At 46.5% G+C, this 25245-nt stretch overlaps 1 protein-coding gene across 1 annotated transcript in view; it reads left to right on the top strand.

The window, feature by feature from the left end:
• The first annotated feature begins 3546 nt into the window (after positions 1 to 3546).
• Positions 3547 to 25245, top strand: part of MB21D2 (Mab-21 domain containing 2) — a 70203-nt gene continuing 48504 nt past the window's right edge. Inside the window, exon 1 of the mRNA XM_036242965.1 lies at positions 3547 to 3585. The gene's annotated coding sequence lies outside the window, so the exon portion shown is untranslated. The remainder of the gene's footprint in view (positions 3586 to 25245) is intronic.

Here is a 25245-nt window from a genome sequence, read left to right as displayed (position 1 = left end):
TAACTATGGTTTCAGGTGGGTAAACTTGCTGGGGGAAATCACCTCATAAGTTATATAAATGTCCGATAAGTGTACACCTGAAACTAATATAATATTGAATGCCACTGTAAATAAAAAATTAAAAAATTAATTAAAAATAGTTAAAAAACCAAATCTCCCCAAATAGATACAGTGATCTCTGGAATTTATTTCATCTCCTAAGTTAGAGAACTAGAAAGATCTAAGCGTGTGCAGCCAGAGCCTTTGTGGATTCCTTGGGGTCGTGACTAATACATGTCCTGTGTTGTCCAGCGTCTTGGGCTTGCTTAAAAATCGGTGGCTTTCCACCCCCCCTCTTCCCTTCTCTCGCCTTCATTCTCTTTCACACATTCATCCATGAACCTGTATTAATTACCATGGGCAAAACACTGTTTTAGTCTTTGGAAATAAACAATGAGCAAGTCTCTGCCCTTACGTTTCCCCTCAGAAAACAGGAAATCTACAGTTCTGAGTAATTCGTATCAGGTGCTACAGGAAGGCGCTGGAAGGTCACCTTGCCCAGATTTGCAGTCCTAAAGAGGTTTTTGGGGAAGGCTGGAGCCTGCCGGGCCAGTAGTAGGAAGTAGCTGCAACAAGGAGGAGAAGTGGGGGAAAGGAAGAACATTCTAGCCAGAGAGCATGTTATGTTCCAGGAAAACATGGGGGAAGGGCACCTGTAGCTTAGTTGACTGAGGGTGGAGTGAATGGAGGGAGCAGCAAGAAGTGAGGCTGAGAGGGGTCAGATACGAAGAGCCTTGTGCACCAACCTCAACCTACAGGGCATGGTCCTCAAGAGGTAGTTGAAGGGTTTTAAGCAGGGGTGTGAAATGCCTTAAGGAGACCCCTGTGGCTGCAGTTGAGCACAGACTAACTGAAGACAGTGAGCAGCACTCACCAGAGGAGGAGTGTATGACAGTGGTCCAGGAGAGAGACCATGGAGCCTGTCATGGAGAAAACTGCACAGGTGCAAGAGAGAATTATAAGGTAAAATAGGTAGTTTGACTATTTTTGATGTGGGTGGTAAAGGAGAGGCAGAAATCCAGGGTGACAGCCAGGTTGCTCCCTTGGGCACAAGAACACATGGTGGAGTCATGCACAGACAAGGCGTGCGGGGAGCAGAGGGGAACACGTTTCTGGGTGAGGCAGAGAGCTTGGCATTGGGCCTGTTGAGTTGACAGTGCCTGGGGAACATCCAAGAAATTATATTGATGTTCCACCTCCGCCATCACTTATCCTAACACCACAGGGTAGTGAATGTAGAATGTCAGAGCTGGAGGGACCAGGTTTGCCAAGGGACCTTTGATTGTATGCATAAAGGAAATGCATAGGGTCACACAGCTGCTTTTGGTTGACCTGGTTGTCGTATCGAAGTCTCTACCATCTGTCTAGGAGTGTTTCCACTCCTATTTGTTAGTAGCATCTGAAAAGTGTTCAGAAATAAATGTATATAGCCATGTTTTCCCTCGCTTGGGAAGAAGCGCTGATGGGGAAAATGTGGACCATAAATCTGCGTGGGGACCATGCCCCGTTTACATATCATTGGATTCCATCTGCCCTGTCTTAGCATGATTACGGCAACTTGGTTAGGCAAATGGTTGCTTAACACAGTAGAAAGTCTTAATTACTCGTCAGTAGCTTTGTACAGAGGGACAGTCAACTTTAATGTTTAATTATTTGGTTGTTTCTTGAAAAAGTTTATTTTAAATGTATTCTGTTTCTGTACCCGCAAAATACATAAATGCATCTTCTTTTACATTTCCATTTCCATTCCAGATTTCAGCGACAAAACATTTTCTCTTTAAAGTTTTATTGCTGTATAAACAAAGCAAATTTAATGAAAAATTAAAAATTAAAAATCCACCCACAGTCTTTACATAACAACAATAAAATCCAAGCTTTATGGTCTTTTCCTCCCTTTCCACAGCCATATGGCAATCCTACTTCACATTCACTTTTCTAACTTTTTTCCCCCATCAAATATTTTACCATATTGTTTGTTCATTTATTCATTCACTCATTCTTTCATTTGGCAAACATCTGAATGTCTTACAGATGCCAGGCCCTCTGCATGGTATCACGGGGGTAGAGTAATGTCAGTCCTCCTGAAGCTGCCATTTGAAGAACAGGGTAATGGTTGGGTGGGTAGCATGTTAGCAGGTAACAAATAAGACCTGTATTGAGTTAGTAAACATGGTGCAGCTTGTTGCTCTTGTGTTGTTGATGTAACGTAACGACTTTCTTGTTCAGCATTGTACCAGTCACGGTCTCAGGAGCAGGCGAGTGGCACAGTCTCATCAGGATAACTGGAGGGCTTCCTCTAGGGACAGAAGTGTGTCCGTGTAAGGAGACCACCAGCATGGTGCAGTCCTTTAGTGCTTGTGACTGCAAACCACCTGCTCACCTAAAGGGGCCAGGGGAGGAGACACGTTAAGATGAAACGTTCTGAAGCACCTCTGTGTCCTAGGCAGGCGTGTGCTCGGTGCTGAAGAGGAGGAGCTGAGTACTGGGCATCTTCCACCTCTAGGGAGTGCAGCTCACAGACCAGAGGAGAGGAGGGAGGATGGGGGAGGGGCACAGATGAGGCCACTTGGTTTCTTCAGCTGTGAAATTGGATGAATGGTTGGCGGGGCGCGCGGAGGAAGACTGAGTTGAACTCGGTCATTCCTTCAGGCAGAGCTTTCCAGTTTGGGGCAATGGATGGATTATAGATGGGAGGGGGAATGGATGGGTTGGGGGGCTTCCGGGACTGGTTACTTTGGGCCTGGAAGCCTCTTCCTCTTCACCCCAGTATCATACACATGTTGTCACTCTCCTTTGTGTGCTGTGACATGATGACGTTGGGGGTGTCCAGGGGCTCTTCCAGTTATCAAGTCCTGTCATTCCAGAAATTCTCCCTGTAGCGTCTGAAGCTGCACCCTTGATACTGGTGATCATTATTCACCTCCAAAGGCAGCACCTTGATAGTGACTGTGTGTAAAGTGACATTCTGTTGTCGAGGTTGGGGGAGCAGATGGGCTGGGAGGGTTCATTTTGAAGCCGGGGGGAAGCACATAAGCACTCCTCTCACCGGTTGGGGGAGAGGATGGGGTGCGGGTGCTTACTCGGAATGTGGCTTCCGAACTTGTGAATTTTATGTTGGATGTTTTGCTGTTGGGCTTGGAGCCTCAATCACTTATACTGAGCTTCATAGGGACAAAGGGAATAGAGGTCAGAATCCAGTGGCTTCTTGAATGGCTGTGTGTGTGCACGTGTGCCCATGTTTGTGCTTGTGTGCATGTGTCTTAGACGGAATGAATTTTTGGCTGTGTCCTCTGTTTTCAAAAGACATAGTATTGTGTCTTTACTGCTATCGAGTTACTTACTTTTCCGTTGTTTTGTTCTGCCTCCTGAGGGAGAGGGTCTCGTCCAGAGATGAGTTTGGACACTGATTTTGCACCTTTATTTCATCCACCCCCTCACCCTCAATTCTTTACTCATAGACTCCAAGCCTTGTGCCTTTTGATCGAGATGCCTCTGGGGGTGCAGAAGGACAACAGTGAGCTCCCCTTCGCCTTGGGATACATTTTGGTTGGTCTCCTTTTACATTTTTATTGTAAAACTGTCTCAAGTCCTTCTCTTATGAAACCGAATGGGGGTTTGAGTAATAAATGAGTCAATTTTCTTTTATCCAAACTTAAACAGCCAGGAAACTAAGCAAGTTTTATTTCCACACTTCCATTTTATGAGAGATAAACTTGGATTATGATTATTAAGAATAATGAGCGAAGGGAACCCTCACTCACGGCTGGTGGGAATGTAGACTGGCACAGTCACTATGGAAAACAGTCTGGAGGTTCCTCAGAAAATTAAGAATAGAGCTGCTGCACAGCCCAGTCATCTCGCCTCTGGGTACCTACCCCCAAACTTTGAAGACATGGATTTGCAAAGATATATGCACCCCTGTGTTCACTGCAGCGTTACGCACAGTGGCCGAGACATGGAGACAGCCAGTCCTGTGACAGAGGCCTGGATAGAGAAGGTGGGGTAGGGCACGTAGGAACAGTGGAACGCCACTCAGCCATAAGGAAAGACAGAGCTATGCCATTTGCGAAACAGGGATGACTTCTGCTAAGTGAGATAAGTCCGTTAGAAAGAGCTAAGGACCAGATGATTTCACTTATATGTGGGAAAAGAAACTGAAACTCATGGACGCAACGACAATGTGGTGGTGGCCAGAGGAAAGGGCTGCGGAGTGAAGGGGCCATAATATGTGGTGATGGAAAATGATTTGACTTTGGGTGGTGGGCACACAGTGCAATATGCAGATCTTGTGACATAGACATCCACACCTGAAACCTACATGATCCTATTAACCAATGTCACCCCAATAAATGTAACAACAAAGTAACGAGTGAAATGTCTAGGCTGTGTCAGAAGATGAGGTCAGCTCTGTCTCGATTGGTCACAATGTTTAATTGTTTTTCTTTATATCTCAGTGCCATATGATATCTGTGTCTAGTACCGAGAGGTATTTGTAGTTACTGAAGTGCCTTGAAACCAGCCAAGACAGTGCTGTCCTCACAAACCATTTTGTCCCATCCTGTCACTCCTCTGCTTAGAACCTTTCATGGCTCCCATTATCCTTACATTAAAAATCACCCCAGTTAGCATGTCTTTAAGGACCCCTGGCCTCTGCCCACCTCCCAACCTCATCTTCTGCCTCCACCGTCTTCCTGTCTCTCCACTCGAGGTCCTTTCGCCTTACTCATTCTTCATCTCAGGCCTGGGAACGCGCTCTCTCTTCCCTCCCCCTCTCCTTATCCTTCAGGTCTTCTCCTGCCATCCATGAAGCCAGATGTTTGTTTTGCTCCCACATCTGCACCTCTGGCTTGTACTTCAACAATGTCAGTCCTTCTCCATGGAAGGTACTTCCCACGAGGACAGATCCTGTGTCGTTCTTGTCACTGCTCCATCCCTCGCATGCTGCTTAGGAATGATTTGTTGAAAACAGTGAAATGTGTCCTTTACAGCAGTCAAGTTTTTTGACATTAGTAATTCATATTTAGCAGGTCCCATCAACTCCTAGATAACTATAATTTTTAGCAAGTTAGTATCTCCCCTTTGCAAATAAGCCTGCATAGTTTTAATCTGCAAATATTTGTGTTTTTTTATGCCAGGAGAGTGTCAGCAGGGGCGGGGTGGGTGGAAGGGGAATTGTATGTAGAAGTGACTGAGTCAGCTCCCACCTTCATGAACATGCTCACTTTCCATGTGAACTAAAGCTTCACAATGGGAAATTTTCACTGGCATCATCTCTGTGATGGCCTTCTAATAACCTCTGATCTTGGCAGAGCAAAGGTTGTTATCCTCATCTCACAACTTAGAGCTGTTTCCAGTGGTAACTGAATAGTGTCAGGTCAAGAAGTTGCCTTGAGTATTTGCCCTGAGCGTGGAGATGACCAGTCAGGCCACACTGACTGGAAGGAGAAAGGTCCCCAGTTACAACAACCACAGGAAATCATTCTTAGTTTGGAAGTCATGTACTTTGGTCTTAACAGGCATTTGATGAGAAACTGTCTTTGGACCTGCCTGTTTCAACATGGTTTTTGTGTTTTGAATTACGAGGGTAGCACGATCGTAACCCCAACTGAACCGGCGTGCTCACTCATTGCACGTACTATGCCTTGAATGTTTTGATTTATTTACCCATTTTACAGACGAGAAGCTGAGAGTCAGAGGATGTCATGTACTGGGAGACTCAGCTGGAGAGTGGAGGTGGGATTCAGATCCAGGTTTTCTGATTCATGTTGGGGTGGCCCTCTCTGTGCACCCGGAGTGAGGGGCAGCCCTGATTGCATGGCTTGGGGATCATTGTGTGCCTTAAGCAGTTCTGGGCCAAGATCATCATTATTTGGTTGTGTAATTTACTTCACAATGATTATTATTGGCCTTCTTCAGCAAGCCATTCTGATAAATCTCAGGCCCTTGCTCTACTCAGGCATCATCCATCCAAGTGCTCTTGCTGTACAATTTATTTTCCTTTAGGAATTGCGCCGTATGCCTCTAATATAACATGAATTCTGCAGCTGTCCTATTTCCTGCTGTTCGATTTCTGTCCTGAGCTCAGTTCAGCAGATTGTAGACAGTGCTGGTGGTTGCCTGGAGAGCATTGGTCTTTTCCATTATTCATGGTGTTAGCGGCAGGTTGATGTCTGTGGCCTGTGCTGGCTGGAATAGGCTCATTGATGGCAGCAGGTGCAGCTACCCTTCCTTCCTGTGGAATGGGCCATAGCCCCAAGTGCATGCTGAGGTCAAGGGCTGTTGTGGGGTGAGGTTTACAGAGCAAAGTGTTTCATCTGGGTAATTGGCAGCTTTCACTTTCCTTTGGCACTGCCAGTAAACCCAACTGTGCTTAGAACCTGGGTCGGGTCAGCCACATACTCATTGACTCTGGATAATTATGCATGAAGTTTGTTCTAGTGATAGACACCATGGTTAGCCCATCAGACCTCAGCTGGAGCCAGCTTTTGGATTCTGGATTATTTCATTCACTGTGTCCATCTCCTCCACCACCCACTACTGCTGTGTTATTCTTCTTCCTTTTATTTTATTACTAAATACAGTACATTTATTTAACTAGTCTGTGGCCGACTTATTCATTTAGTGTTTTATTTTATGAACACATTTTCAGTCAGTAGCATAGTCCCCAAACTTACCACTCATTGGCTTTAGTATTTTCCCCCTGTGCTTAAGGTAGTTTGCTTAGCTACCCATTGATGCCAGTCTGCTGGGTTACCTCCAGTTTTTCATGATTATGTGTGGCAGTGAATAGCATGGAAAAGTTGCACTCAGAATCCTAGGGATGTTAGAATCCTTCCTTTCCTGGACATATCAGTCCAGTCTTTTCATTTTGAAGACTAGAAATTGGAGCCCCGATGTGCTTAAAATTTTTGCCTCTAGGACTTTTCCTCCCCTTTAAGAAGATTTCTTTCTTTGCACTGACAACTGATTGGCTAGGAATGGAAGAGAGCAAGGGCCAGTAATGCTGCTGCTCCATGAACTGTCAGGAGTTTCATCAGCAGCCAAGTATCAGGAAACTTAACACAAACTCGCGTAAGCAAAGTGTGAATGTATTGCTCTGTGTCCTGACAAGTCCATGGATAGGGCTGGCCTGATGGAATCCAGTGATGTCATCAGTCCTCTTTCTTTGCTTTTCCTGGATTTGGCTCCCATTGTGTTGGCTCCTGTTTCAGAATGAGTCTCTGCTGTTGCTCCACCTGCCTCTTCTCTGTGTCCAGCCTGGTGGTGGTGGTGCTGCTGCTGGTGGTGCTGCTGGTGGTGGTGGTGCTGGTGGTGGTGGTGCTGGTGGTGGTGGTGCTGGTGGTGATGGTCGGGTGTTGGGAAGCTCGCCTCTTCTCCACCATTCCTGGCAAAAGCCTCATTGTGTCTCATTGGCTCCGAGTAAGTCAGTTACCCACCCCTGAATCAATCACTGATCAGAAGGACGATCGGGCCGGTGGGCCTAGGGGGTGAGATTACTCCTGGGGCAATGGGTGGGGGTTTCCCTCCTTCTATGTGAACTGAGAGTGGGGAAGGAGGGTGATTCCTCAAATGAAAATCTTGTTATATGGGGAAGACTCAGACAATGAAGGTCTAACACACACAGCACCCAGCCCTCCAGCTCTGGATCTGGCTGCCCTGATGAGGATGGGGTAGGAAGCGGAGGGCCACAGATGCACGAAGGTCAGTCATGAGAGCTGGAAGGGCTTTTAGAAGTCCCTGTTTCATTTATTGATTGCTGCATAAAAGCTACCCCAAAACCTAGTGGCTTAAAATAACTTACTATAGCTGAGGATTCTGTGAGGCAGGGATTCAGACAGGGCATGAAGGGGGTGGCTTATAGTTGCTCTCTGGTTTCTGCACCTCAGCTGGGAGCTGCACACATCTCTTTCCCTCACTCCTTCCCATCTCTCCCCCACCTCCAGGCTTCCTGTTGACCAGCTTGGCCTTTCTGGGAGCATGGCAGCCTCGGGGTAAGTCAGACATCGTACAGGAAAGGTGAAGTCTCCCAGAGACAATGCTTCAAGAGACAGGAAGGGGAAGCTGCTAGCTTCTTCAGGTCTGGGCCTGAACACCTGCACAAGGTCATTTCCATGCTATCCCAGTGATCAGGCAGCCACAGAGCTCACCTGGGCCCAAGGGGAGAGGACCACTCCTATTCACAGATGAAACACTGGCGGCCCGGAAGAAGCAGCGATTGTTCTTATTTCTCAGTGCCCTCTTTTCAGAAATAACATGAAAACAAACAATGACCAGGATCAAAGCCCATACCTATTCCACCAGAATTCCTGCACTGGCCACCTTTTGCTCCTTCTCCTTTTGTTCTGTACAGTGAGCCACAGGGGCCCAGGGCAGGGTGAGCCACGGTATGTGGTTTCCTCTTTGCAAATAAAATGCTGACAAAATGCTGCTTGTCCGTTTTTAGGGAGCTGCTTAAATCAGCCTTAGGCGGCCTGGCTCTGCTGGGATTCCTTCCTCAGCCAGGAACCATGAGAACGAGGCTGTTCCGGTTGTGTTGTAGAGTAACTGCCTTTGCCCCGGTGTCTGCTCCCTGGAAGGGGTGTGGGGGTCGGGGTGTCTGCCCCCTGGAAGGGGTGTGGGGGTCGGGGTGTCTGCCCCCTGGAAGGGGCGTGGGGGTCGGGGTGTCTGCTCCCTGAAAGGGGCGTGGGGGTCGGGGTGTCTGCCCCCTGGAAGGGGCGTGGGGGTCGGGGTGTCTGCTCCCTGGAAGGGCCGTGGGGGTCGGGGTGTCTGCTCCCTGGAAGGGCCGTGGGGGTCGGGGTGGAAGGGATCGAGGATTCCAGTGCATGTCTGAGCTCTTCCTCCTCCCTTCGTCCCAGCCCTCCCCCTACAGGAATGGGCCACGGGCACATTCCTGTTTGAAAGTCAGCCATTTCATAACTAGTATCTCAGTGTTTTCTGGGTTTGTCCTTCCTCTCCAACCTGCGGGTTGGTGCCAGCCAGTTGGCATCATGCCCTCGAGAGAAGGATGGGAAAGGGTTTTCCATTCCCTCTGTTTCCTCTCCCTTCTGGGAGGAGGGAACATTTACAACCTTTCCTCACACAGGCTCAATGTCTGTTTCTAGGTGTGTGAGGCAGGAGGAGAGAGGTGGTCAGAGAAGGTGGTTGTGCAGGACATTGTAGCGATTTCTCCAGAAACCAGTGAAGTCTCCTCTCGCCAAGATGGGAACGTTCTCCTGTTCTCTGAGTTCCCTTCTACCTTTGTGAGGACAGATGGTTTTTACATCCTTATGTTTCCTGTGATCACTCAAATGCAGGCACTATTTTCATAGAAATGCAAGATAATTACATGATTTTAGAATTCATTTACAAACGGGGGCACCTGGAAAAGAATAAATTACAATTCAGAATCATATGTGCGTGTGTACGTGTGTGTGAGTGTGCCCGTGCATGTTTTTAACATTACAGATCAGTAAAAAGACATCCTGTAAAACACACATTGGGCTAGAGGGTAGGATGAGGGGAGGAGATTAATTAAATGTAACCTTCATTTATTGCCTTGAATTAATTCCCTCCTTAATCAGAGAGACACAACCACAAGATGCAATCTAATTGACGTTTTGTTTTTCAACCCTCGCAAAGTGAAAGGACAATGCCAATACTGTTTTCACTTCGTACGGGAAGAATGTGATCCCTGCTTGCACTCGTACCTCGTGGTTTTATTCTGTGTTGTTGTAAGTTTACACTTGCTTTCTTTTTTTTTTTTTATTCTCACCCGAGGACATTTTTTCCATATTTTGTTCAGATAGAGTGGGAGGGAGAGAGAGAGAGAGAAACATCGATGTGAAAGGGACACATCGAGTGGTTGCCACCCGCACGACCAACCAGGGCCGGGGACAAACTGCAACCGAGGTACATGCCCTTAGCGGAAACCGAACCCGGGTCTCTCTGGATCGCAGGCTGATGCTCTATCCGCTGAGCCAAACTGGCCAGGGCTACACTTGCTTTCTTAACCTGAACATTTGGGAGAAGTTCTGAGTCCTGAAATTGAACAATTAGGTTAATATAATGATACTTAAGGAAAAGTCCATGGGGTACAAGGGTCAGTGGCTTTGTTCTCAGTTTCTGGTGAGATAATTGCATCATTACCCTTGATATCAGCAACTTCTGGGTGCTTGTTTTTTATGGGAGGCAGATATGGTCATATATTGAACATGGAAGAATGGTGGGGATGGGGGGTCAGGGGGGCCTTAGAGGGGCCTGGTAGAGCAGGTCTGCTCCCTGATATCCATCACCACTGGTGCATCCCACAGCTTGAATTCCTACCTTACCCTTGACTCATTTCTGAAGACCTCACATCAGGAAGGCAGATGTGGTTATTTTGATCGTTTGCATGGATGTCTCTTACTTGGAAGGTGAAGGAAAGCAGGGCTTGTTCTGTTTATCCTTCCGCTGGAGTCCTCAGCCATGTGGCTGGAGAAGTTTCCATTTACCCCGCCACACTCTTCCCAGCGTACAATCCCAGAAGCCCTTTCACGTGCTTCAAAAGAAAAGGACACAAAGCTGTGATGGCAAGAGCATCCTGGGGGCAGCAGACTGAGGTCTAATCTGGGTAAGCCTTTAATTTGCAGGCCATCTAACCTCTGGGCCTCCTTCCGGCCTCCTCGACACCACTCGGCTCCCTGGGTTGCTGTAAGAGTAAAACCCAGCGACACGGGAGTGCTGTGCAAGGGGGAAGCCTATGCGAGGGCTGCGTGGCTGTGTTCGGAGGATGCTCACAGCTGTCGAGTGACAAGCTTCTCCACTGCTGGGAAGCAGCTGTTAGCTTCATCCCTGCCTCTCCCTTCTCCAGATGCCAGAGTGAGGGAAATGAATGGATTAGAAGTCTGCTGGGTGAGGAGACCATCTGATGTGTTTCCTGTCCAGCTTGTCATCAGCGAGTATTTTGAATTTTGTCATCCCCACTAAAACTGCAAGATGGGTATATAACCAGTATAGGGGAAAGAAAATAGAGGTCTAGTTGCTCTGAAATGAAAAATAAAAATGACCTAGTGCTCTGGGTGGGAGGGGAGTAACTAACTGAACAGGACTCTTAAAATTCAGGCTCTTAAAGTTCTGAGCACCTGTGAGGTTTCCTGGACTAGTTCGTGGACAAACTGAGATGCTGTGAGTTTGATTTCTTGTTCCTCTGTGTACTCTACATCTGCCCCTCCCTGGAGGAGTTAGGCCAAGGCCTCAGCATGGGCTGCTTTCCCACCTTGTTCTCCAGGAGTGCACCTGTGTTTAAAGATCTGGTGTAGATGTAGAAAGCTCCCGTTACGCACAGTCACGGATGCCCAATCTTGTCTTTTCCTTATCTCTGCGTTTACAGATGCCTCTGTTACAGCACCCATCACTGATGTAAAGACACCTGCCATGTTTTGGTGGAAGGTGGGTGGTTAGCTCTTTGAAGGCAGGAATCTTTAGTCCTTCGTCCTTGTGTCCTCAGTGCTTAGCAGGATTTTTATCACATATTAAGTAGGCAGCGAGTGTCCAGTAAGTGCATGAATGAGTTAAAAAGAGAAAAACAGCTAAATTTGTTTCCTGAAATTCCTCTGATTCCAGAATTCATACCAGTGCCCCATCAACATTCTCATTTAGAAAACAGCCATCAGTTCCTAAGGCATAGACAGAATGTCACCGGTTTCCACGTTGGTACGTGTATTAATTTCCTGACACATTATCACAAACTGGGTGGCTCTAAACACACATGTTCTCTCTCAGTACTGGAGGATAGAGTTTTGAAGTGAAGGCGGTGGCAGGGCCATGTTCCCTCTGGAAGTGCTCAGGAAGGATCTTTTCCATGCCTCGCCCTCATTTCTGTTGAACGCTGGCAGTCCTGGGCAGTCCTTTTCTGGTACCTGCATCACTTCAGTTTCTGCCTCCATCTTCACAAGTCGCTGTGTGTCTTCCCTCTGTGTGCCTGTGTCCAGATGTCCCTCTTCTTTGAAGGACGCCTCTTCTTACTGAATTCAGGGCCCACCCTAAGTCAGTAGACCTCATTTTATTTTTTTCAGAAAAAAATTTTTTATTTAATTAATTAATTTATTTTTGTTACAGATGTTTCTCCTTTTCCCCCCACTGATTCTCCCCTCCCTCCCCCTCCCCACCCTGTCCCCAGCTTTGTTGTCCATGTCCATTGTTCATGCATATATGCATATAAGTTCTGTGGTTTATCTCTCCCCCATCACCCCCTCTTCTGGGGATTGTCAATCTGTACCCCACTTCCACATCCCATTCTTCAGACTGTTATGTTCATTATATTCCACAAGTACGTGAGATCATATGATACTTGTCTTTCTCTGGCTTGTTTCACTTAGGATAATACTTTCCAGGTCCCTCCATGTCATCTCAAAGGATAAGAGATCTTTCTTTCTTACAGCTGCGTAGTACTCCATTATGTATATGTACCACGGCTTTTTTATCCATTCGAGTAGACCTCATTTTAATGTGAACATCTGCAAAGACCCTCTTTTCAAATACGGTCCCATTCACAGGTCAGGGGTCAGGCAGAGTGGGACTTGAACATATCTTTTCTGCAGGATACAGTTCAACCCACAATAGTGCTTCGACCTCCCATCATGGAATCTGGACTCGTTCACGCCTCAGCCTCCCCTCCCAACGGCGGGCAGGGAATTACTGCCGTCAGAGGCACATTGTCTACGTTTCGGTGGCAGCTTGGGGCATTTTTTCTGTTATTAGACCCAACACTACCTCCTTGCCATCTCCCTCGTTCAGCCTCAGTCAGGCTGAATATGGAGTAATAAGCTCATTCCTGTTCAGGGACGGAGGGCGGGCTCTCAGGTTTTGAACGAAGATGGTACTCCTGACTGCCAAGGCTCTTCCCTCCTAGATCTCCCCAATTTCTTCAAATCATCCAGGGTGTCGTTTTATTACCAAGTGGCCCCCATGCAGCTGACACTGCTTGTTCGTCAGTGTGTTGGGGGAAACTAGAGGAGAATCTTCCAGGTGTGGTATGAACACAATCAAAGCAGATACTTTGGCCTCCGGGAAATCCACCCTGCAGCCTCAGCCCCACTGTCTTGGTGGCCCGTGCACACCCTTGAAACACCTGAATTTACTCTTGGTGTCATGGGACGCTGCTAAGCTCTGTTCTTCTCATTTCGTATTTTGCCCCAAGAGCTGGGCCCGGCCGTTGTACGGTTATACTTTTCTCTTGCGCTGGCCTGTGGCTGAAGCAGCTCTGTCACTGAGTCAGCATTGCAGGGATCACGGTGAGGAGGTAGAGGGAGAGGTTTCACTAGAAATGGGTCTATGTTAGAGGCCATCGTGCGGCTTCTCTGTCCCCAGATGGCTGATCAGAAGAGAACCCAGGTAAGCCTTAGGGCCAGCAGTGGGAAAGGCGTTCGAGTTTTATGTTCTTGCTCTGATTTGCTACTGAGGTGGGCAACAGCTCCTTCATACCATTAGGTGGGGGTCTCCTCTGACACTTGGGTGCTGGTTGGGTGTGTGTAGACTCTGGTGGTCCCAACCCTTTTAGTTTGAATGAATTTACACAGACGAATGAATGAAAGCCATAGATGGTCAGAACCAAAGGGACTTGGAGATGATAACCTTCAGGTTGTATTATTTATTACCAATCTGCTTTTGTTTACGGAATAAATACAGGGAAATAAATGAGATTGGTGTTTAAAACCTCTCTCACCAGAACACCGAGTTTCTCTGCCGTGTCTGTGGATTTATGTCTGTGTTACTGGTGGGAAATGCCCTCTGAGACGGGACTTAAGTGAAGAGGCTGCCCCAGACCTTGGTCATGTCACCCGCTTCTGCTGGGCAGCTCTGGCGGTGCTGGCCCCGGGCCAGGCACCAGGCAGAGGCCGGCTGTGCACGTTCAGCAACTGCCTGCACCCTGAGGTCCTGTTGTCTCCATTTGCAAGCAATGTGGACTGTATTTTCTCTCAATTTCCTGTGACTTGGAGACGTGCATTGTGCCGGCTTTCCTAAATTGCCACAATCAATATTGTGCTGCTTTATTTTTTATGCATGCTAATGACTTTTCTCCTTTTGAAATGTACTTGTTTCCCAAATCAGTCTTTGCAACATTAAAAGAAAAGAAAACTTAAAAAGAAAAAGAGCCTTTTGACATCACCATGAGAGTTTCTGCCTGGAGTTTGGGGACGTGAGTCTGAAGAGGGGCAGCAGACACGGCTCTGCAGTGCTGAGAGCTGGCTGGCCTTTCTGGGCGCCCAACTCAGAGCCAAGGCAGCTTGAAGAGGGAGGTGGGGCTTTGGCTCAGAGAACCTCTTGGCCTGGTGAGCAACAGCTTGAAGGCCTGTGCTACATGCACGGGCATTCAGAAATCACTCCTCATGGTTTACCCTCACCCTCCCAGCTGAATTGCTTTCTAACAGGGCCTGTGTGAGGACATCAAAGTGGCCTCCTGAGATTGGGTGGTAGCCTTCTACCTCTGTTTATACAGTGTTGTGTCTATGTACTTTATCAGACCTTTGGGGCTCCTTCTGCATGATCTCTGCTTTAGTTTTCTTTATACATATTATATTTCAGACAAAGGAATCCCGCACTGGTGTGATGAGACACTGTTTCTGCCATCAGGGGCGTCTACTGTGGTCCCTATTTCATGGCAATGTCTCTTTCTTCTCTGAATACCATCTATCATTAAGGATGAGATCAAGTGTTCTTTTTCCTGAAGCCGTCTCTGATTTCTGCTATTCATTCATTCATTCATTCATTTTCGTAATCACTTTATTGAGTACATAGTGTGTGTTCAGTGCTGTGGGTGAAACACTGAAGAAAACAAAGATCAGTGTCCATGACCCTTGCCTTCTACTTTGGGGAGAGGAGAAAAAGATATATATGGCTGTCCGGTGGTGGAGCAGGGTTGTCATTTAACAGAATGGTCCAGGAGGAAGGACTTACTGGGAAGGTGAGTTGGATTAGGATCTAAAGATGGAAGCACTGTCTTCTTCCTCAGACTGACCTTCTTCTGGTGCTCTCTCAGCTCTGCCATGCACAGTGACCACGGGGGCGGGGGAGGGGAGGAAGAAGGGAACGAAGGAGAAAGAAAGAAGTATGAGGCTGTGTCTGTGTGTCTGTGCACACACTTTCCATGCCGTCTGGGACTTTTTCTCATGGTGTTGAATGTATGACTCTGGAGCGAATACTGTTGGCCAGGCTTGTTTTACTGATGAGGTGAAGCCAGATTTACTCAGAACCGTGCAGTATTGTTTAGGAGGGATCAGGAACCCCCTGGGTCCACAGTCTTTGGTGATGGTGCTGCTGTTGCTATCTGAGCCCGACACCCAAGAGCCCCTTCAAAAGACTTAGTTTTCTCCACCTTAAAATAAGGGAGTTGAGCCCTGGCCAGTTTTGCTCAGTGGTTAGAGTGTCGGCCCGTCACCAGAGAGACCTGGGTTCAGTTTCCACTAAGGGCATGTACCTCGGTTGCATTTTGTCCCTGGCCCGGTTGGCAATGTGTGGGTGGCAACCAGTCAATGTGTCCCTCTCGCATCAATGTTTCTCTTTCTCCTTTTCTCCCTCCCGCTCTATCTGAAGATAAATGCAAAAGAAAAAAATGTCCTCAGGTGAGAATAAAAAAAATAATGATAAGGGAGTTGAATAACTGACTCCTAAGAGCTCCCTCTGCTCCAGAGTTCTTCCATTCGGGGTTATGGAATCCTGGCTCAAGTCACATCCCGTGTGGGATCCTTTGCTGATGAGTTCAGCTCACAGCTCGCTCTACCGTGTGTGCTGTGCTCTGCACCCTGTGAGTAGCATCTGCAGGCGCAATGTCTTCATACTGTGTCCTGGGAAAGTGTCTTCTCCAGCTAGTTTGTGAGCACTGATCTGACAGGCCAGGGAGCATACCTCATCTCCTTTATAATCTACAGGAGGAGACTACTCAGGGTTAGTTGATTCGTAGTTCCATTCATTCGTCTCCACTATTTATCGAGTCCCTGGAAAGTGTGAATGGCCCTGTATCAGATGCTGGAAACACTTTTCTGTGAGTTCTTTGACATTCACATGTCAGATGAATAATGTTTTTTGCTAAATACTTTTATGTTTTCATGGGACTTTTCCATCTACTTTACCATATTGATCTTTAGACATCACTATGATTGATGTGGGCCTTACAATACGATGGTATATTTTGTGCTCTTTCAATGATGGGATGTGATAATATAACGTGGAAAAATTGAGAGAGAGCAGTTTAAATGGTGCTGGTGACTTGGAGTCTGGAGTCCCACCTCCCACGGTGAAGCAGTGTCCTTAGAGGCAAGAGATGGCTGGCGGAGAGCCAAGTCTGTTGTTCCCTTTGGCCTCAGGTCCCATGGGCCTTCAAGTTATATGCATTAAAAAATGTTGGCCTTGTCTTTGGGATAATTTTAGAGATTTCCAAAGCTTTTTAAAAAATAATGTGATTTTTGCTTTACCCATTGACTTGGGAACCGATTTCCTGATGCGATTCCTTCCCGCCTTTCTCCCTGTCCCAGGCGAGGAAACCGTCTGGAGGGTGGGAGTGGGGCTTCCCGACTTGCTCTGCATGAGAGGCGGGGGACGAATTGATCACATGCCGTTGTAACCTGCAACCAGGGCTTCACCCTCGCTAGCCTCGTTTCCTACACCGCGGGATCACGTGCGTGTGGACGAGCGATGCCTGCGGGAGGAAACGAGCCCAGGAGCTGGGCGAGAGGTGCAGGCTGGACAGGTCACCAGGAGGCTCCCTTGGCGTGTGCAGTGGCCCTGGCCTGCCTCAGGCGCCTTGGCCTGGGCTGGAGGTGCCTGTTCTGAAATCTGTAGCTGCGTCTCCCCGTATCTCATGAATTCAGACTGGCCTTGAATGCTCCCCCGACTCACGGCAGCTCTTTAAAGCCCATCTTCTACGTGGAATTGGTAGGTTCATTTAATTGTTTGGGAGCCAGATAAAAAGGCTTGGTTCTTTGTTCCTACATTATGCCATTTCGCAATCTCTCTTCTCCCACAAATTGCTGAGACTGTTCAATTTGGGCCTTCGATTGTTCTCTCAGAGCAGATCTTCCCATTTATGTTCCAAGGCCTGTCCTTTTGATCACACGTCTAGGGTATCAGTGAGGTTTCTTAATCTATTCGTTCCTATTTCTTTTCGCCTTTCTCCTTTCTTCCTTTGAATGTGTTTCAGTATAAAAAGCATGCGGTCATGTGGCTGTAATGGAATGCACATGCTTCCTTTTCTGTTTGCTTGCTAGAGTGAATGGTTTTTTACTTTTATATTTTTGCTTAATTTTCTCCTTATGTTTTTGGGTCCTGGTAATGATGATGATGAAAGTTTTTCTTTTTAAGTCAGTTCCTGCACTTAGAGATCAAGTAGGCAGAATGGTATTCGTGGACAAGAAAAACACCCAGGAAACCATGACCCATATTTCAGAAAACGTGCCAAGCGCAGTGCCAGCTGTGAACAGGTAAACTGGATCTCTCTGCTCATGGGGCTTCGATTGGATTCCTCCATGTTTCCTCACTTCTGTGGGCACCACTGTGTCTCATAAACCCATGAGGAACCTGAGACTAAGGGTGCTGAAGTGATATGCAGGAGCTCACGCCGTTTAAAAGCATCATTTGGATTTTTTTTTTTAATTTTTAAAAAATATTTTTTATTGATTTTTTTTTTTTTTTTAATCAGAGAGAGAGAAAGGGAGAGAGCAAAACATCAATGTGAGATCAAAACATCTATCAGCTGCCTCCTGCATGCCCCCTTTGGGGATTGAGCCTGAAACCCGGGTATGTTCCCTGACCAGGAATTGAACCAGCAACCTTTTGGTGCATGGGCCACACCAGCCAGGGCATTAGCTGGCTTTTAAAGCCACATGGAAACTCCAGTGTTCGTATTAGGGTCTGTGTGCTACAGAAACACATCCCAAGCCTTACCCACTCAAACATGACCTCTGATAAGACTCAGCAGAGGCAGCCCCTCCTGAGTACAATTGGAGGCTCTCATGATTTCCTTTGTTCAGAGCATTGGAAACATTACAGCATGTAGGTAGATCTCTGCTGCATTTATCTCATTTTACATCTTCTCCCAGCTTCCTTTTTAAAATCTATTAAATGGAAGGGGGTGGTGACAGAGGAGGGAAGGAGGTTCATATTCCAGAGAGTGGGTTCTGGAGTGAGCATGCCTAGTGCAGAATCCTGGCCCTCTGCACTGGGTTCAGAGCACTGCTAATGGGAAAGACAGGTAGCTAGAGAAATCAAAGATGATGAGATAGTTTAAAAGCGCTTGAAAAAAAAAAGAATTTGGAGTTCTGGGTGGTCATGAAGGGAGAAACAGGCAAACCCAAGTAATTTGGAAAGGTAGTAGGAGGGCTACAGGCTGAGAATGACAGGTGTCTTGGTTTAAGTGGCCTGGAAAGACTGCGCAGAGAGTCTGTGGTGGGGACTTCGTGCTGAATATTCATCTCAGGCACAGTTTGAGGATTGGCTGGGCAACTGAGCTTCACCTGCTCTTTTTGTTTGTTTGTTTGTTACACCTTCAATATATATAATTTTTATTTTTTAATTATACCTGAACAAAGTTGAGGGAAGGCTAGCAGCCTGAGACATACTATTGTGTTTTGCTTTCTTTTTTTTTTCTTCTTTCTTTTACATTAAGCACATTTGCTTAATGTGCTTTCTTTTTATTTATTTTTATTTTTTTAAATCTTTATTGTTGAATGTAGAATGTATTACAGATGTTCCTCATTTTTCCCCCATTGACCCCCTCCTCCCCACTCCTGCCCCCCTCCTGCCTTTTCCCACACCATTGTCTGTGTCCATTGGTTATGTATAGAAGTTCTTTGGTTTATTTATTCCCACCCCCCAACTCCTTCCCTTTGAGGTTTGTCAGTCTAGCAATGAATTTGTACTTCTTAATCCCTTCACCTTTTTCACCCATTCCCCAACCCCCCTACCATCTGGCAACCAACAAAATGTTCTCTGTATCTATGAGAATGTTTCTGTTCCACCTGTTCATTTTGTTTGTAGATTCCATTGTTGATAGTTATGTATTCATTGCCATTTTGTTTGTTCATATATTTCATCTTTTTCTTCAAAAAAACCCTTCATCATTTCATATAATAATGGTTTGGTGGTGATGAACTCCTTTAACTTCTTCTTGTCTGGGAAACTCTTTATATGGCCATCGATTCTAAATGACAGCTTTGCAGGAGAGAGTAATCTTGGTTGTAGGTTCTTGCTTTTCATCACTCTGAATATTTCTTGCCACTTCCTTCTGGCCTGCAAAGTTTCCTGTGAGAAATGAGCTGACAGCCTTATGGGAACTCCCTTGTAGGTAACTAGCTGCCTTTCTCTTGCTGCTTTTAAGATTCTCTCTTTGTCTTGAACCTTTTGTATTTTGATGATGATGTGTCTCGGTGTGGGCCTCTTGGGGTTCATCTTGTTTGGGACTCTCTGTGCTTCCTGGACTTGTATGTCTGTTTCCTTCACCAAGTTAGGAAAGTTTTCTGCCATTATTGTTTCAAACAGGTTTTCAATTTCTTGTTCTCTCTCTTCTCCTTCTGGCACCCCCAAGATGTGAATGTTGGCACACTTGAAGTTGTCCCAGAGGCTCCTTACACGATCCTCACTTTTTTGGATTCTTTTTTCTTTTTGCTGTTCTGATTGGGCGTTTTTTGCTTCCTTATATTCCAAGTCGATGGTTTGCTTCTTGGATTTACGTACTCTACTATTGAATCTGTGTAAATTATTCTTTATTTCAGTTAATGCCTCCTTCATTTCTGATTGTGCATCCATCATTTCTGACTGGTCTTTTTTTATGCTCTTGAGGCCCTCCCTAAGTTCCCTAAGGTTCTCACTAAGTTCATTGAGCATCCTTATAAGCAGTATTTTGAACTCAGCATCTGTTAGGTTGCTTATCTTCATTTCACTTAGTTCTTTTCTTGGGGTTTTGTTCTGTTCTTTCATTTGCGACCTGTTTCTTTGTCTCCTCATTTTGGCTGCCTCTCTGTGTTTGTTTCTGTGTATTACTTAACGAGAGGTATGGGGCTTGCTGAGACCAGATGCTGCTTGTTTGAAAGAATTTAGGAAAACCTGAAGCAGGATCCAAGACAGGCCAATCCTATGGTTAAGCAAGTGGCAACAGCTTGGGTGGGCCTGAAAGTTGGGTGGGGCGGGGCCTCAGGGCATCACCAGGGCGGGGCTACCAGTGTGAGCCAGGTTGCTGGAGTCCCAGATATGGCGGCTGTCTGCTGCCCCAGGGAAGGGCTCACCAAAGGAACAAAGGCCTCTGAGAGCACATTTTCCTGGAGAAAGCCCCCTCTCCAGCCCTCGATCCAGTGCCAAACAGCTCAGTTCTTCCCTGTATGTCTCTGGTGCCCCTCGAGCTGCCTCCCCTCCGAGCTTAGAGGGAGAGAGTCCGATAAGTCCGTGCACGGGCCCTTTAGGGAGCTGCCTGGGGCTCCAGCCACGTCTGCCTCCCTGAGCCTCAGTTCCCGCTGGTTTTTCCAACCAGAAGTTATGGGGATTCTCTTCCTGGCACTGGAACCCTGAGCGGGGCACCTGGTGTGGGACGGGGACCCCTCAGTCCTCAGGGAGGACCTTCCCAGCCGCGGGAGCCTCCTGATTTTTATCCGCCACACGTGGGTGTGGGACCAGCCTGTCACGCCTCCACCCCTCGCGCCTCCGCCTCTCCTACCAGTCTCGATGAGGCTGCTGCTTTAATTCCGTAGTTGTAGGACTTCCATTCAGCTTGATTTCAGGCGGTTTAGAATGATGTTTGTTCTGTAGTTTAGTTGTAACTTTGATGTGATTGTGGGAGGACGCGATACCGCGTTTACCTACCCACCATCTTGACCGGAAGTTTCACCTGCTCTTTATCCATCCCCTACTTATGTCAGTCCTACTGATAGCCTTTATTTTGTTTCTGTTGTTTTAAATTTCCTATATCTAGCAAATGGCCAGAAAGAAATTGTTTTTCTTTCCAGCACAATAGATTATTTTCTTTTTCTTTGTTTAAAAAATATGTTTTCATTGATTCTAGAGAGAGAGGAAGGGAGAAGGATAAAGAGATAGAAACATTGTTGAGAGAGAAAGATCAATTGACTGCCTTATGCATGCCCCCTGCTGGGGAGTGAGCCCGAAATTTAGGTATGTGCCCTGATCCAGAATTGAACCAGTGACCTCTTGGTGCATGGGATGGTGCTCAGTCCACTGTGCTATACTGTCTGGACTATTTTCCTGTTCTTATTTGAGGCTATATCTCATTTGCCCTTCTCCTGTTTTTCCCTCCTTTAAACCTTTCAGCTAAGAACATGTATATTGCACAGCTCGCAAGGATGGTTCAGCTGAGAGCTAGACTCTGTAAGAATTCTTTGCTGTCTGCCAGCTCAAGCAAGGAAACGGCTGCTTTGAAATATGTGCCTATTTGTTTCCCATGGCATTCTCTCTGCTTACAACCCTCCTTTCCAGTTCATTTATTTTTGTAGCCTTTGCATCCATTAGAGAGACTGTATAAATAGGTCTGCATGTTGGAAACTGATGCTGTGCATGCTGATTGCAGTCTCTGGTTATGAACTCAACTGAAAGGATGAGGTAGCCCACCCCAGCCCCCTTTTCTCTCTCTGAGCTAGTTTGTCCCAGTTCTGCCCTCTGATCATTTCCCCTGTTGGCAGAACCTGCCTCTGACCCTCAGCCACAGTGAATCAGTGTCTGCTGGCGCTGCTCTGAATGCCTGGGGAAGAGAACTTTGCCCAAGCTGGCCAGTTGTTCTCGCAGCTACTTGCTGCTTTTAGTCTTTGCTGATATTTCTAAGGGAATGCTGGCTCCATGTGTGTCATTGGTTACTTAGTTTATTTGTATTGCTTTTTGTTGGGGACTTTAGGGAAGACTGTGATAAGACTTGGGTACCTTCCTGGAGAAGCTCAGTGTTCAAGCAAGAAGAGGAATAATATCTTTTTCTTTTAAGTGTTCTTTTAGTGGTTTTAGTAGACTTACAGAGTTGTATAGTGATCACCATGATCTGATCTAATTCCAGAGCATTTTCCTCACCTCAAAAGAAAGTCCATGCCCATGGGCCCTCCCTTCCCATCCCCCTTCTCACTAGCCCCTGGCATTCAGTAATCTTTCCAAGTCTGTGGACTTGCCTCTTCTAGACATTCCATAGAAATGGAGTCGTATAATACACGGACTCTGTATGGCTTGTTTCACCTAGCATAATATTTTCCAAGTGCATCCATGTTGTATCCTGTATCAGTACTTTATTCCTTTTAATAGCCACATAATATTCTACTGTGTGGATATACCACATTTTGTTTAAGGGAGCAATATCTTGAGTATTTGTCTTGGGTGTTTCCATGAACTTTACCTTTTTAAGTTCACTTGTCTTCACATTAAACCTACTTTGTTGGTACAATTATAATCACCCTTTTATAGCTAAGGAGGCAGATGTCGGTAGGTCACACAACTAGTTATTGGCAGAGCAGGCTTGGTTTAGCCACAGTCTGTGCTCTTAACTAGCACATAACACCCCCTGACCCCAACTTCCTTATAAGTCAGAGGTGTGATATAAGATACATTTAAAAATGATTATAAACATGGAGAAAGTTACAGAGGTCTTAAGTGACTGCTGTGGGGGTCAGTAGCTCAGAGCTGGGGTGGCCTGTGGTTTGGGTGGCTGATACAAAGTGAACCATTCTTAGGTGCCCTTTAGATTATGTGCTTCCAGGCCAGCAAAAGTGCCATGCCCACATGGAGGTGGGGTGGGGTGGGGCTCCCAGTCCACTGCCAGGGTTGGTCACAGCTGACTCAAGCAGGGGGTGGGGCTGAGCCCCAGGCTGGAGGTTTTCAGGCTGTCTGTGTACCTGGGTGGGGCAGGGGCAGGAGCAGGTGGGGACTTGATAGCAAGCAGTTGTTTTCTGCCGGAATATAGAGGAGTACCTGTGGGACTAAGGGTGTGCTGGGCTCACAGTACATGTGGTGAGTGACCGAATGAAGGAGAGATACCATGGGTGGGTGCCAGATCACAGAGCCTTGAACCGCAAATTGAAGAGGCCATGCAGTGGGGTGCCTTGGAAGGTGTTGAAACCTGCAGGCAATGAGGTGCTGGCTTGTTGGATGGTGTACATCCTGCCCAAGTCTGCCCGTAGTTCTGTTACTCTGCCTGAGCATCTGTCCAGCATCTGTCTGGGGTTCTTTCCTGTGGCATTATAGGGTGAATGCCCTGGAGACGGGACTCCTCAGGCTAGTCTTTGCCCTAGTTGAGCCCCAGGGAATTGTTCTGTGATAGAATGCTGTTTCTGGCAGATCAGTTGTTCATTCAACAAATATTTGAGACCCTGCTATGTGCTAAGAAGTGTTCTAGGCACTTGAGACAGATATCATTGAACAGAATGGAGGGCTTCTACTCTCTTGTAACTTAGATATTTGATCAGGGGAAAGAGACAATAAACAATTGACATGATAAGTTATCATTTTGTTCTTTATTTAATACAGTAAGAGTTATTTAAAAAAAAAAAAAAAAGGAAAAATATGCCTGGCTGGTGTGGCTCAGTGGTTGAGCATCGACCCATGCATTGAGAGGTCGCTGGTTTGATTCCCAGTCAGGGCACATGCCCAGGTTGTGTGCCCAATCCCCAGTTAGGGCATGCAGGAGGCGGCCAATCAATGTTCTTGCTCATCGATGTTTCTGTCTCTCTCTCCCTCCATCTTCCTCTCTCCCTAAAATCAATAAAGAAAAAAAATTTTTTTTAGAAGGAAAAATAGAGCAGGGTAAAAGGGGTTGGGAAGAGATGAACATTTTAAATAGAATGAGAAGGTGATGTTGAAGCAAAAATTTGCAGGTGGTTAAAGATGGGCTGAAAGTGCATGAGGTGGGGGAGTCTTCCAGCCAGGGCAGAATTCTGAAGACGTTCCTGGTACAGGGAGTAGCTAACGTTTGCACAGGGGCAGCGGGGAGCAAGGCATGTCACTCCTCTGGCTTTTCCTCTGGGTGGAATGGCAGCATTTCAGGACTGAACGGAAGAGTGACACATTTGAACCTGTGGTCTAACATGATCTCTGTGGCTGCGGCATTGAGAATCGTAGATGATACTGGAGCTGTAGTATGTAAAGCATACTTCTTTGAGTAAACGGATGAACTACCCATGAAATAAAAAGTCATGACTGTGGTGGGCCTAGACTGTGGGGAATTCTGGAGTACTCTTTTAGGTCCGAAGGCTCCTCTGAATACCTTGACTGCTTTTCTTGTCTCTGGTCAATCAGAGCCTCAAGGAAAAGCGACCCCCTTCTACCACAAAAGCTTAGCCATGCCACAGCCATGCTGGACGGGTGTCCCTGCTACTGCCATACACCCCTAGACCTCGAGTTTTATTTGTTCTAGGAAGATTTAGCAATTACTATTGAGTCATTTATGGTATATGCTTTGAAATATATATATATATATGTGTGTGTGTGTGTGTGTGTGTGTATATGGCACGAAGCTCTTGGAAGCTACATACTCAGCTGTTATAGATTGGTTTATTTGATTTCACAAGGTTTTCTTCAGGTTAGAAATATGAACTCAGAAGTGTACTTTTGGTCTACAGAATATGATGTCTCTTACACAGTGCCAACTCATTCCATTGGGAGAAGGAAACGGGTCAGACACGAGGCCTGTCTCTGCCGGGTGAACGGGCAGCCTCCTGCAGTGTGGGTGCACGTGCGCATTCTGGCTTGGTGTGGGCCTTCTCTGGCTGGGACTCCTGGAAGATGCCTTCCGTGTTTGTACTCCCTCCGCCCCTCCCATTAGAGGTTTGTGCGATGGCTCTTTGGCAAAACCTCAATTCAAAAGTTTGCAGAGATGGCTGAATGAATTAAAAAGCAGGGTAGGCATCTGACTGGCAGGCTAAAAGGAAGATGCCAGTTTCTGTGGGTTGAGCAGGATCTTGGAAGCATGTTTAGCACTTGACTTCTTCCAGATTTGTCTACGTGAAATAACCTCTCTGTTTTCGCACAGGAAGTATTTGAATGACTTTAAAATATGTTTGTAATGCTGGGTATGTGACCAGATGGGAGAGCATTTCTTGGCCCGTAAGTGTACACAAACTGCCACTGATGTTAATGTTACAGCTGTAGACATAAACATATTTTTGTTGGTTATATTTTATTTGTAAGAGTGTACGGTACTTTGAAGCCAAACCCAAACTGAGTTTCTATTTGAATTTTGTTGATGAGGCTTTCATGTGTGTATTGATTTTACCCGCCCTCACT

This window comes from Molossus molossus, unplaced genomic scaffold (assembly GCF_014108415.1).
Source record: "Molossus molossus isolate mMolMol1 unplaced genomic scaffold, mMolMol1.p scaffold_m16_p_5, whole genome shotgun sequence".
In the NCBI taxonomy this organism is placed as follows: domain Eukaryota; kingdom Metazoa; phylum Chordata; class Mammalia; order Chiroptera; family Molossidae; genus Molossus; species Molossus molossus.
This window is presented reverse-complemented; position numbering and strand designations above follow the sequence as displayed.